General features: G+C 52.7%; 1 long non-coding RNA gene across 1 annotated transcript; it reads left to right on the top strand.

The window, feature by feature from the left end:
* The first annotated feature begins 8,987 nt into the window (after positions 1-8,987).
* LOC137212123 (uncharacterized) lies at positions 8,988-10,292 on the top strand. The gene is made up of 2 exons (XR_010937367.1): positions 8,988-9,372; positions 9,942-10,292. It is a non-coding gene; the product is annotated as an uncharacterized lncRNA (long non-coding RNA).

The following is a 10,292-nucleotide window of genomic DNA, read 5'->3' as shown; positions in this document are numbered from 1 at the left end:
ACTTTTTTGAAAGGGGACTGGACAACCCCTCCCCACCCCCAGCTTTGCTCAGATCAGACGCAGCCCACCGAGTCAGGTGACTGCAGGTTTTACTAGTTCGTTAATGAAGGTGTAAGCATGACGTCACTCCCACGTGACCACTGCCCAATACCAGATACCCGACCCTTGTGTTTCCCCCTTCCAGCCAGTGCCCCACCCCTTGACTAATTTGCTTTTCCTAGAGCTTCATGTAAACAGTATCATACAGTCTGCACTTTCAGGGTCGTTTCTTTTTTTCAACATTTTATGTGTGAGGTTAATCCTTGTGGTTGTATCTTTTTCATCACTGAATAGTATTCCATCGTGTACATATTCCACAATTTAGCCGCCTGCTGTTGATGGGCGTTTGGGTTGTTTCTGACTGTTACGAATAAACGTACTGTGGACATTCTTGAAATGGTGCTCCTTGCAGGTGGCTGCGTCTTGTAGTCAGTGTACCTTGAATTTTATGAGGACTTGCCAGGCCTTTTTCCAAAGTGGTTGTACCATTTTTACACTCCTCCAACAATTTTGAGAGTTACGTTTGGTGCTGTCAGTCCCTTTAGTTCTAGCCATCTGATGAGCGTGAAGTCGTCGCTCACTGGCTTAAGTTTGCATTCCCCTGATGACCCATGACGTTGAACCTTTTTCATCCACTCCTTGACCATTTGGATATCTACTTTTGTAGTGCCTGTTTAAGTTTGTTTGTGTTTTGTTTTGGAGTTCTTTTTATTGTCTGGTTATTAGTCCTTTGTCAGATATATTTATTGAGAATATCCTATCCTAGCAGATTTAAAAAAAATAAGTGTGTGTTGTGTCACAGAGTTTGGAAACAAAACAAGGCTGAGGAGTGAGTCATAACATACAAGGAGATAGAAGAGGATCCTGGGGTCAGAGGGGGTCTTGACTTGAGCTGAGTCAGGGCTGGCTGCAATCCTGAGCAAGACGTAATCTTGTGTGTGTCTCAGGTGATTTCTTTGTCTCCAAATAAACTTGAGTGGTGTGGGGAAGCCAGAAGAAGTTTCTGGAAATTCCATCAACTGGCTATGCTGTTTCCCATGCTGGGCCTTTGCATGCGCTGCTGTCCAAGCATCACCTCCCTTGGAAGGCCCTTATCGAAGCTCCTCAGTCCTCCTGGGTACAGGGGAGATTCCTGGCAGGGCCGAGGGCACACCAAGTCCACCATAAGAGCCCAGGATCCTCCCTGTTTTTGATTCCCTTCTTTCTGTCCTAGTTTTAAATGTCTATTATCTTGTTGGGGTCTTTAAACCTTGCAGAAATCCTTTGTGGAACAGGCAGTGGATCAATCAAAGAATAAAGCAAGCAATCAGTCTTTACAGAGTTGAAAGGACTTGCCTCTATCTTTCAACACCAAAGCATGCTGGTCATGGAGGAGCCTTGGGGAGGGGCTCCTGAATGAACCTGTGACCCCCGCCCCAAAGTTAGAAAGCAAAGCTGGGTCCCAGCAGTCCTGGGGAGATGGGCCCTGGGTCATGAAAGCCCCAATGGCCAAGGCTTGGTGGGGCCACACGGAGACCGGGTCCCATGTATTGTATATAGGGTATCATTAATTCAGTCAGCCATTAATTCATTTAGCAAATATTTATTGAGCACCTACTGTGTGTCAGTCACTATTCTAGGGGCACCCAGTGAACAAACAGACCAAACTCCTTGCCCTTCAGGAGCTGACATTCTAGGGGAGGGAGAGGCACCAAGAAGGAAATAAATCCGTGGTCCGTCTCACTGAGACAAGGGCCCAGGGAGACTCAGTCGGGGGGAGGGGAGGAGGTGCCTTTGGAGAGGTTTCAGAGGGGGTATCGAGGACAGACCTCTACAGACCGGGCTTTTTTAATGAAAGACTTGAAGGAAGTGAGGGAGCCTGGTCCAGGCAGAGAGAACAGCCAGTGCAAAGACCCTGGGGTGGAGCTGAGGCCATGTGGCGTCTCCAGCTTTTATTCTGAGCCAGGAGGGGCCATGGGAGGGTTCTGAACAGACCAGGGATCTTAGGGTTTTTGTTTGTTTGTTTTTTAATGTTGGAAAATTTCAAACACATATGTAAGTAGAGAGAATTATAAAATGAAGCCCAGCGTACCCATCGTGGCTGTGGTGTTTGTTTCTGTGTTTTTTTCTTTTATTAAAAAACATTTTAGGTAGTGTTTACATATAGCAAAAATTCCCCCTTTTTATAGTTTTGACAAATGTGTACCCCGTGCAGCTGCATCACAACCCAGTTGTAAAGCACTTTTATGACCCCCGACCCCGTGCTGTTCACCAGCCCCACATCCTCCCCGGGGAGCTCACCGTCCCGCCCAGCGGCCCCCTCCCCGCCTCCACCCTGGGACAGAGCCTCTCCTGTCCTTCCTGCCTAGTGGATGCACGAGGGGCCTGACTTACAATCTTCCGAATAATCAGGAAGATATCCAGGAGACCGAGCCCCTCCGAGGTCCACGCCTGGGGTGGCGTGTCCTCCCGGGTGGCTTCTCCTCCTGCGACGTCATTCCTTCCTTCCTTGTATGGAGCAAGTGCCCTGGTTCTAGAGTCTGGAACTCGGCAAATAAGGCACCAAAACTGCTCATGTGAGCTCTTTACACACAGGCAGTGTTTCCTCCAGCACAAGTGGACTCATATTCACCGTTTTGTAGTCTTTTTTCCCACTTAACAGTATAATGTGAACAAGTTCCTTTGTTAATATATGGGAAACCACAGAATCATTCTTTAAGAATACTCTTATATTTAATTTTTGATTATGTAATATAGTCACATGTTTCCAAAACTAAAACAAAATGTACACAAGCCCCAGGGGACACTCAACCTCCCTCTCCCATCTTCCCCCGCCTCACAGAGGGAAGCATTCTCACTTGTCATGAATTTTTTCCAGTTTTCCATACATAAACCCAAGTAAATACAAATGTATATTCTTTCTTCCCATTTGAACCCCAAAGTTAGCATATAAACCCAAAGTGAAGCCTGTCACTGAGCCATAGGTCCTGCAGCCCGGTCAGTGCCAGCACGTGCCGAGGACCCGCCCTCCGCCCGGTGTGTGGTCATCCGCTGAGTGGACACCATGACGTCAGTAGCAGAGGACAAGGCCCTGGCAGCCCCCCCGCCCCACGGCCCTTTATTGTCAGGCACTTGAGTCATTTCTAAATACAGCCTCTGTCACGACTGCGGCTCTTCCATCTTAAGGAGACAATGATCCTCTGAGCGGCCCCTGTCACTGGGCCGTCGGGTCAGGCGCCAGGATCTCACTGCACTGAGTGTGTGCTGGGTGCTTCTGGGCAAGGTCTCATTTTCTCTCTCACCCCCGTGAGGGGCCAGGATCCATCGAGCGAGAGCAGGGGCTGCTGAAGCTCTCTGGGGGGAGGTGGTGGAGCCAGGACTCAGACCCGGGAAGGCTGAGTCCAGGGCTGATGTTCCAGGTGGAGGACAGGTCGGGCCTCTGGGCAGGCCTGGCCAAGGAGCCTCCCGAGACGGCCGGAGGCCCTGAGGCCCTTGGGGTAGATCGGGGTCAACAGTGCAATGGGGGTGGGCCCAGGCCTGCTATGGCGCAGGGACTGGGAAGGCAGGCGGGTGCTAGGCAGAAGGGGTCAGTGCGGAGTGTGGCAAAGTGGGGCTTCCTGCCCTGCCTCCCCCACTGGGGCTGACAGCTCACGTGGGAAACCTGGCGGGTCTTCTGACGTTTCAGTGAGAGCTGGAAAGAAGAAATGAAGCGAGGCCTCCTAATGCTCAAATGATGGCAACTGACTAACTGCACAATTACACGTGGCTACTGCCTGCTCGTAAAAGATTAGCAGAGGGAGACAGAGGGTCTGGCAGGTAACGTCCGTCTACACGTTCATTGCAGGATTCTGGCCCGTTTTCTGGAGATGCAAATTTTTTTTTTTTTTTTGCGGTACGCGGGCCTCTCACTGTTGTGGCCTCTCCCGTTGCGAAGCACAGGCTCCGGACGCGCAGGCTCAGCGGTCATGGCTCACGGGCCCAGCCGCTCTGCGGCATGTGGGATCCTCCCGGACCGGGGCACGAACGCACGTCCCCTGCATCGGCAGACGGACTCTCAACCACTGCGCCACCAGAGAAGCCCTGGAGATGTAAATTTTTTAAAATTAAAAATGTGGGGACTTCCCTGGCGTTCCAGTGGTTAGGACTCCGTGCTTCCACTGCAGGGGGCACGGGTTCGATCCCTGGTCGGGGAACTAAGATCCCACATGCCGCTCAGCGCGGCTCAAAAAAAAAATTATGGGAAAAAAGAGATAAAACCAAGTAGAATATGTGAATCTTGTCAGATCCTGGTTTGAAAAAAAAAATCAGCCATAAAAAACATGCGGGGTTAATGGGATACTTGAAGGTGGCAGGTGTATTAGGTGTCTGTGGCATGATGGCTTTTTTCTTAGGTGGGATAATCGTGTTGTGGTTACGAGGAAAATGTATTTGTTCTCCAGGGACACATGCTGAAGGGTTCAGAGAAAAAGGTTATGCCAGTGAGAGAGCCCAGGAGCTCCGCGTGAACATGGCTGGCCCAGGCTGCTACTCCCTGTGTGATTTAAGCTTTGCATAATACAAATTTGAGGGGAAAGGGGGGAAAAGGCAGGCATGGAGGGAAAGCAGAATGTGTGTGGGTGCTAACTGTGGCCCCCAGTTTTCCACCTGTCATTTAGCCAGTTTGCTCCCACGAGCCGGGGAAACTGAGGCCCAGGGAGGAGGGAGTGTCCCCTCTGGCCGCTGACCTACCTTCCTGATTGGTTTCCCCTCCCAGCATGAGAGCAGGTGTCGGCCACGTGGGGACGGGGCCCAGGCAGCGCTTTCCAGGCCTTCGTCTCTCTCCCCCCACTTCATGGAGGTGGAAACTGAGGCCCAGAGAGAAGTGAATGGACTGGGCTGTTCATCAAAGGCCTCAGGCCTCCCGTTTTCCCTCTGTCCCCAGAGCAAGGACACTAGCTTTGGAGTCGGCAGGTCCGGCTCTGTCGCCGGCTTTGCTGTGTGACCTGGGGGACTCACCTGACCTCTCTGAGCCACAGCTTCGGGTGAGAAGGCTCCTGCCTGCTGCCCTATGCACATTGGTGCTGTCACATGTCCCTCTGCCTTGCGTCCTTGAAATCTCAGCATCTCCAGCAGCCTTCCCACAGGCTGCCCTGGGCCTGAGCCCTTCCCCCCACAGCCTTGGCTGCCCCAGCCCTGGCTCCACCTGAGGCTTTCCCACCGGCCTCACTGCCAGCGTGTCCACATCCCCTCAGGTCAGCATTTGCCACAGGCTTCGGAGCCATCACGTCACCTTCTGAGCCTTGGTTTCCTCATCTGTGACACAGCAGGGACTGCCCCAACAGGAAGGGAAGACAGGCTTCCCTCCACCCTGCCCCCTCAGCTTTAATAAGGTATAATTTGCGTACAATAAAATTCACCATTTAAGTGTGTTTGACAGTTTTTGGCAAATGTATAGTTAAACAACGACCACCACCAGCATCATTGCCTTTATCACAAGTTCCCTTGAGCTCCTTTGCGGTTAACCCACCGCCCCCGCCCTGGCAGCCACGGCTCTGTCTTGTGTCTAGTTTTGCCTTTTCCACAATGGCATTCAAACGGAATCCTGCCGAGTGTCACCTTTTAGGTCTGGCATCTTGGACTCAACGCCCTTGGGATGCACCGTGTTGTTCCCATATCTGGAGTTCGTTTCTTTGTTTCTGAGGAGTCGCCCATTGACGGACTGACCACATTCGTCTGTCCATTCGCAAGTTCTGTGGGCATTTGGGGTCTTTCCAGGATTTAGTTATAATGAATAAAGCTGCTATTAATACTTACATACAAGTTTTGTGTGTGTGTCAGTGTAGGTTTTCATTTCTCTTAGGAGTAGAATGGTTGGGTCGTAGGTAGGTATAGATTTGATTTTATAGGAGATTGCCAACATGTTTGTAGCAGACGTAAGCTTTTATATATAGGATGGATAAACAACAAGGTCCTACTGTATAGCACAGAGAACTATATTCAATATCCTATGAAAAACCATAATGGCAAAGAGTATGAAAAAATATATGTACATGTGTAAGTGAGTACTTTGCTGTAGAGCAGTAATTAACACAACATTGTAAATCAACTAGACTTCAATGTTTAAAAATCTGTGTATAAAAAAACCCTTAGCTGTCCTAACAGGTGTGCGATGGACGCTTTCCGCGGTCTCAGTTTGCATCCCTGGTGACTGGTGGTGAAAGCGTCTTTTCATCGGCTTGTTTGCTGTCTGGATAGCTTCCTTGGTGAGGTGTCTGTTCAGGCCTTTTGCACATTTTTTATTAAGTTGTTTGTTTTCTTATGATTGACTTGTAAGCATTCTTTGTATATTCGGGGTACAAACCCTTTATCAGACATGTGTTTTGCAAATATTTTCTCTCAGGGTTGTTTTGAGAATTAAATAACACCATACACACGGAGTAAGTGGGTACTCTTATCGTTATTATTCTTTTTGCTACTGTTATTTATCACTCTGTTTTGTCCTGTGGATAGAATAAGACCTCACGCCTCTCCGCCCAAACTCCTCGTGGCACCTGCAACAAGGCTGCCCGAACCCCATCCCCCCAGGTCCCCTTTGCTGGGACTCCCTGAGGGGGCCCAGCCTCCGCTGGAGCCCAGGACATCAGTGTTGTTTGTTGTTTACATGTTCGCTTATCTAAACCATCCAGCTGGCCCTGGCCGCTTGGCTGGGCCCAGAGGAGGCTGCAGAGATGGCCTCGCCTCACCCGCCCCACTCTGCCCGCTGGACCGAGCCACATCCCGTCCGATCTCCAGCCCACGCTCCTCGTGCCAGCATGCACAGACACGCCGCTCATCTGAACCTCCTCACAGCACCCAGGACCCGAGTCCCGTGTGCCAGATGAGACAGGGGAGGCTCAAGGAGCCGGTGTGGCCGCCCAGAGTCCACAGCCCAGAAGGGGTGCTGCGGAGACCCTGGCTCTCGTGCCCTGAGCGTGTCATCTGCAGCACTGTCACTTGGCAAACGTCCCCCAGGCTGAGCGGAGGACCAGGGGAAGCAGACAGGGACCACTGAGCACCTGGCTCTGCGTGAATGATCTCCCTCCAGGGAGTAGCTGTTATGGTCCCATTTTACAGATGAGGAAACTGAGGCTGAGAGAGACCAAGTGACTCAATAAATCAGTGGCAGAGTAGGATTTGAGCCCAGGTACCCTGGCCCCTCAGCCTGAGTGCTCGACTGCTGGGCCAGGCTGAACCCATGGCCTCTGTCCCTTCTGCGGGGCCTGCCCCAACTGGATGAGGGTGGCGTGCACCTCAATGACCGTCACGATACCCGTGGGAAGTCAGTCACGCCACCCCCACTTCACCCATGACTCCCCACTTCCCTTCTCCCTTCAAGCTCATTGTGACCCCCCTCCCTGTCTCTGTACCCTCGTCTGTGCCGGGCTGCTTCCCGACTGCCCTCCCGACCCGAGCACCCCCTATTCAGTAGACCCTTCCGTGTGGACATGGCTGGCTCAGAGCCTCTGCTGGCCCCAGAGTGCGGAGGGCAACGTAGCCACATCTGGCTACACTGAGGAGCGTGTGCCCTTTTCCAGCCGCCCCCTAGGGACTGTCTTCCTCGGATACACTCACGTGGGTGGGAAATGGTGTTTGCACGAAGACGTTCATTGTCAGCGCAGAAGACCGGAAGGCACCAGAATGCCTGCCAGCAGGGGACTACTGAGTGCCTTGCGGGGGGGGTCACTCCGTGGACACTCTGTAGGCCGCTGTGACGAGGACGGCTGCTCTCCCCATGCTGAGCTGCAAGGACACTCGGGGCCTTGGGACGGTGTGTGGAGAACAGAGGCTGCCTTGCCGCGCAAAGATGCACACGGGCTACCTCGTGGGGGGCCACCCGGGCGTCGGGGGACAGAGCCGGGGACACTTTTCACTCTATGTCTTATCCCTGTTTGAATTTCGAACTGAAATGTCTCCCTCCTCCGGAGGCCACCTCTGATTCCACCCCCTGAAGTGTCCCCACCACAGTGCTGTTTTGAGTAACTTGCGGGTCGGGTGACGAACCCCCCTTTTCTAACACTGCTGCCCGCCCACGAGTTCTTGGGGAGCGCCTCCCACCAGCCCTTCCCTTGTGGCCTTTGGGTTACACCGGGCAGCCCTGAGGGAGGGGCCTGGCGTCCAGCTCAGGACCCTAGGCGGCCTCTGAGTTGGCCCAGATCCTAGGCCTGTTCCTGCCTGACCTCAGGAGGGGGCTGGTTTCTCAACCCAGCCTCGCTGAAGCTCTGACTGTGTGCTGGGCACATTCTAATCCTCACCCTGACTCTTAAGAGTGAAGACCATTAAAATACCCACTTTACGGAGGAGGAAACTGAGGCTCAGAGATCCCTTAACTCGCCTGGGGTCACACACTAGTGAGGGAAGAGCCAGAATTCCACCCTAGTGAGGCTTCCGGCAGCCCTTGGAGGTTTATGGCTCTTCCTGGAGCTGCGAGGCCCCTCAGCCTGTAGGTGCCTTTCTCCTGCCCTGGATGAGGCTGGAACCTCAAAGATGCGCTGTCCTGGGACTGAGGTCTCCGAGCCAGTGTGATGAGGGCAGAACAGGGCTTTCGGGAGCCCAGAGGAGGGAACGGTAATTCCACCCGGAGCAGCGGGGAGGGCTTCCTGGGGAAGGTGGTGCTGGCACTCAGCCTGCAAAGATGAGGTGGCCGTCAAATCTTCAGTCCAACGTGTTCCCACCAAACTCGCTATCTTCTCTTCCCACACCTACTGCCCCACCCCATTTTATTTTATGATTGACACCCTCCTCCAGGCCCTGGAGGAGGCTGCGAGGCTCCCCGTAACCCTGGCCTCCTCCCTTGGCCTCTACCCTCTTCCTACCAGCCACTAAGGCTTCCGAGTCTTTCTCAGATCCCGTCCCCACCTTCCAGCCCCACTCTTGTCCCACAGGGACTTGCTCCAGCCTCCTCCCTGGAGGAGGAAGTCCCCGCTGGGGCCCTGCCCTGTGAGTCACGCTGTCACATGGGAAGTGCGGTAGGTAGCTCTGTGAATGGTCACTGCCCATGACAGCTGCAGAAGGGGTGTGGAGGTTTTGAAAAATGGCTGCAAGTTCTGTCATTCCACTCATTGTGGGGCAGGGTCGACGTCTCCGCCCCTTAGCACTGGGCGGGTTGCTTTGGTCCATAGAGTCAGGCGGCAGCAATACCAGCAGAAAGGACCATGCAGCTTCCACCCTCTGTCCAGCCCCTGTGAGGAAGCCCTGGCCAGGGACGGAGGTTGTGTGGAGGGGCTCCAGCCCAGGAGTCCTCCCAGCCCAAGTGCCAGACTTGGAAATGAATGGAAATGAAGGGCCTCCGGATGAATCCAGCGGAGGCCCCAGACATCGTGGGACAGAGACAGCATGGTAAAAGAGTTGTTTAACACCAGTGAGTTTAGGGAGGTTGGAATGCGGCAGGAGATGAGCAGAGGGGGATTTTGTGACTTTCCCCATCTCTGATGTCATTCCTTTCTCGACACATTTCTGCTGGGACCTCTGAGGGGCTGGGGGCTGCGGAGGCGGTGCTGTCTTGGAACTCGGCCCAGGGTCAAACCCTAGAGCCACTGTCTACCCCTTCCCTGTGAAACTACGGGGCTGGATTAGAATCAGGGGACACTGGCCATGACCATCTGCTCCCCCCAAACCACTACATACACCCAGCCCCTGACACCACTGGAGTAGAGTCTTGGGTCACTAGGTGGTGTCAAGTCTCATGAGGATCAATTTGGGTAATCCAGGAAGGCTGCATGTAGGAGGCAGGATTTAGTTGTAAAGAACAGTCAGAGTCAAAAATAATGATGTCATTTTGCTTGTTTACATTAAAATATCAAAATAATATAATTATATTAACTGACTTTTTTAACATATTAAAATATTATATATTTAATTTATATAAAAAATAACAAATAATTCTTGGGACTTCCCTGCTGGCGCAGTGGTTAAGAATCCGCCTGCCAGTGCAGGGTACATGGGTTTGAGCCCTGGTCCGGAAAGATCCCGCATGCTGCGGAGCAACTAAGCCCGTGCACCACAACTACTGAGCCTGTGCTGTAGAGCCCACAAGCCACAACTACTGAGCCCGTGAGCCACAACTACTGAAGCCCACGTGCTACAACTACTGAAGCCCGTGTGCTTAGAGCCCGTGCTCCGCACCAAGAGAAGCCACCGCAATGAGAAGCCTGTGCACCGCAACGAAGAGTAGCCCCCGCTCACCGCAGCTAGAGAAAGCCCACGCGCAGCAACAAAGACCCAACGCACCCAAAATTAAAAATAAATAAATAAATAAA

Source organism: Pseudorca crassidens, chromosome 19, assembly GCF_039906515.1.
Source record: "Pseudorca crassidens isolate mPseCra1 chromosome 19, mPseCra1.hap1, whole genome shotgun sequence".
NCBI lineage: Eukaryota > Metazoa > Chordata > Mammalia > Artiodactyla > Delphinidae > Pseudorca > Pseudorca crassidens.
The sequence above is the reverse complement of the archived record's forward strand: the minus strand, read 5'-3'. Positions and strand labels throughout refer to the sequence as shown.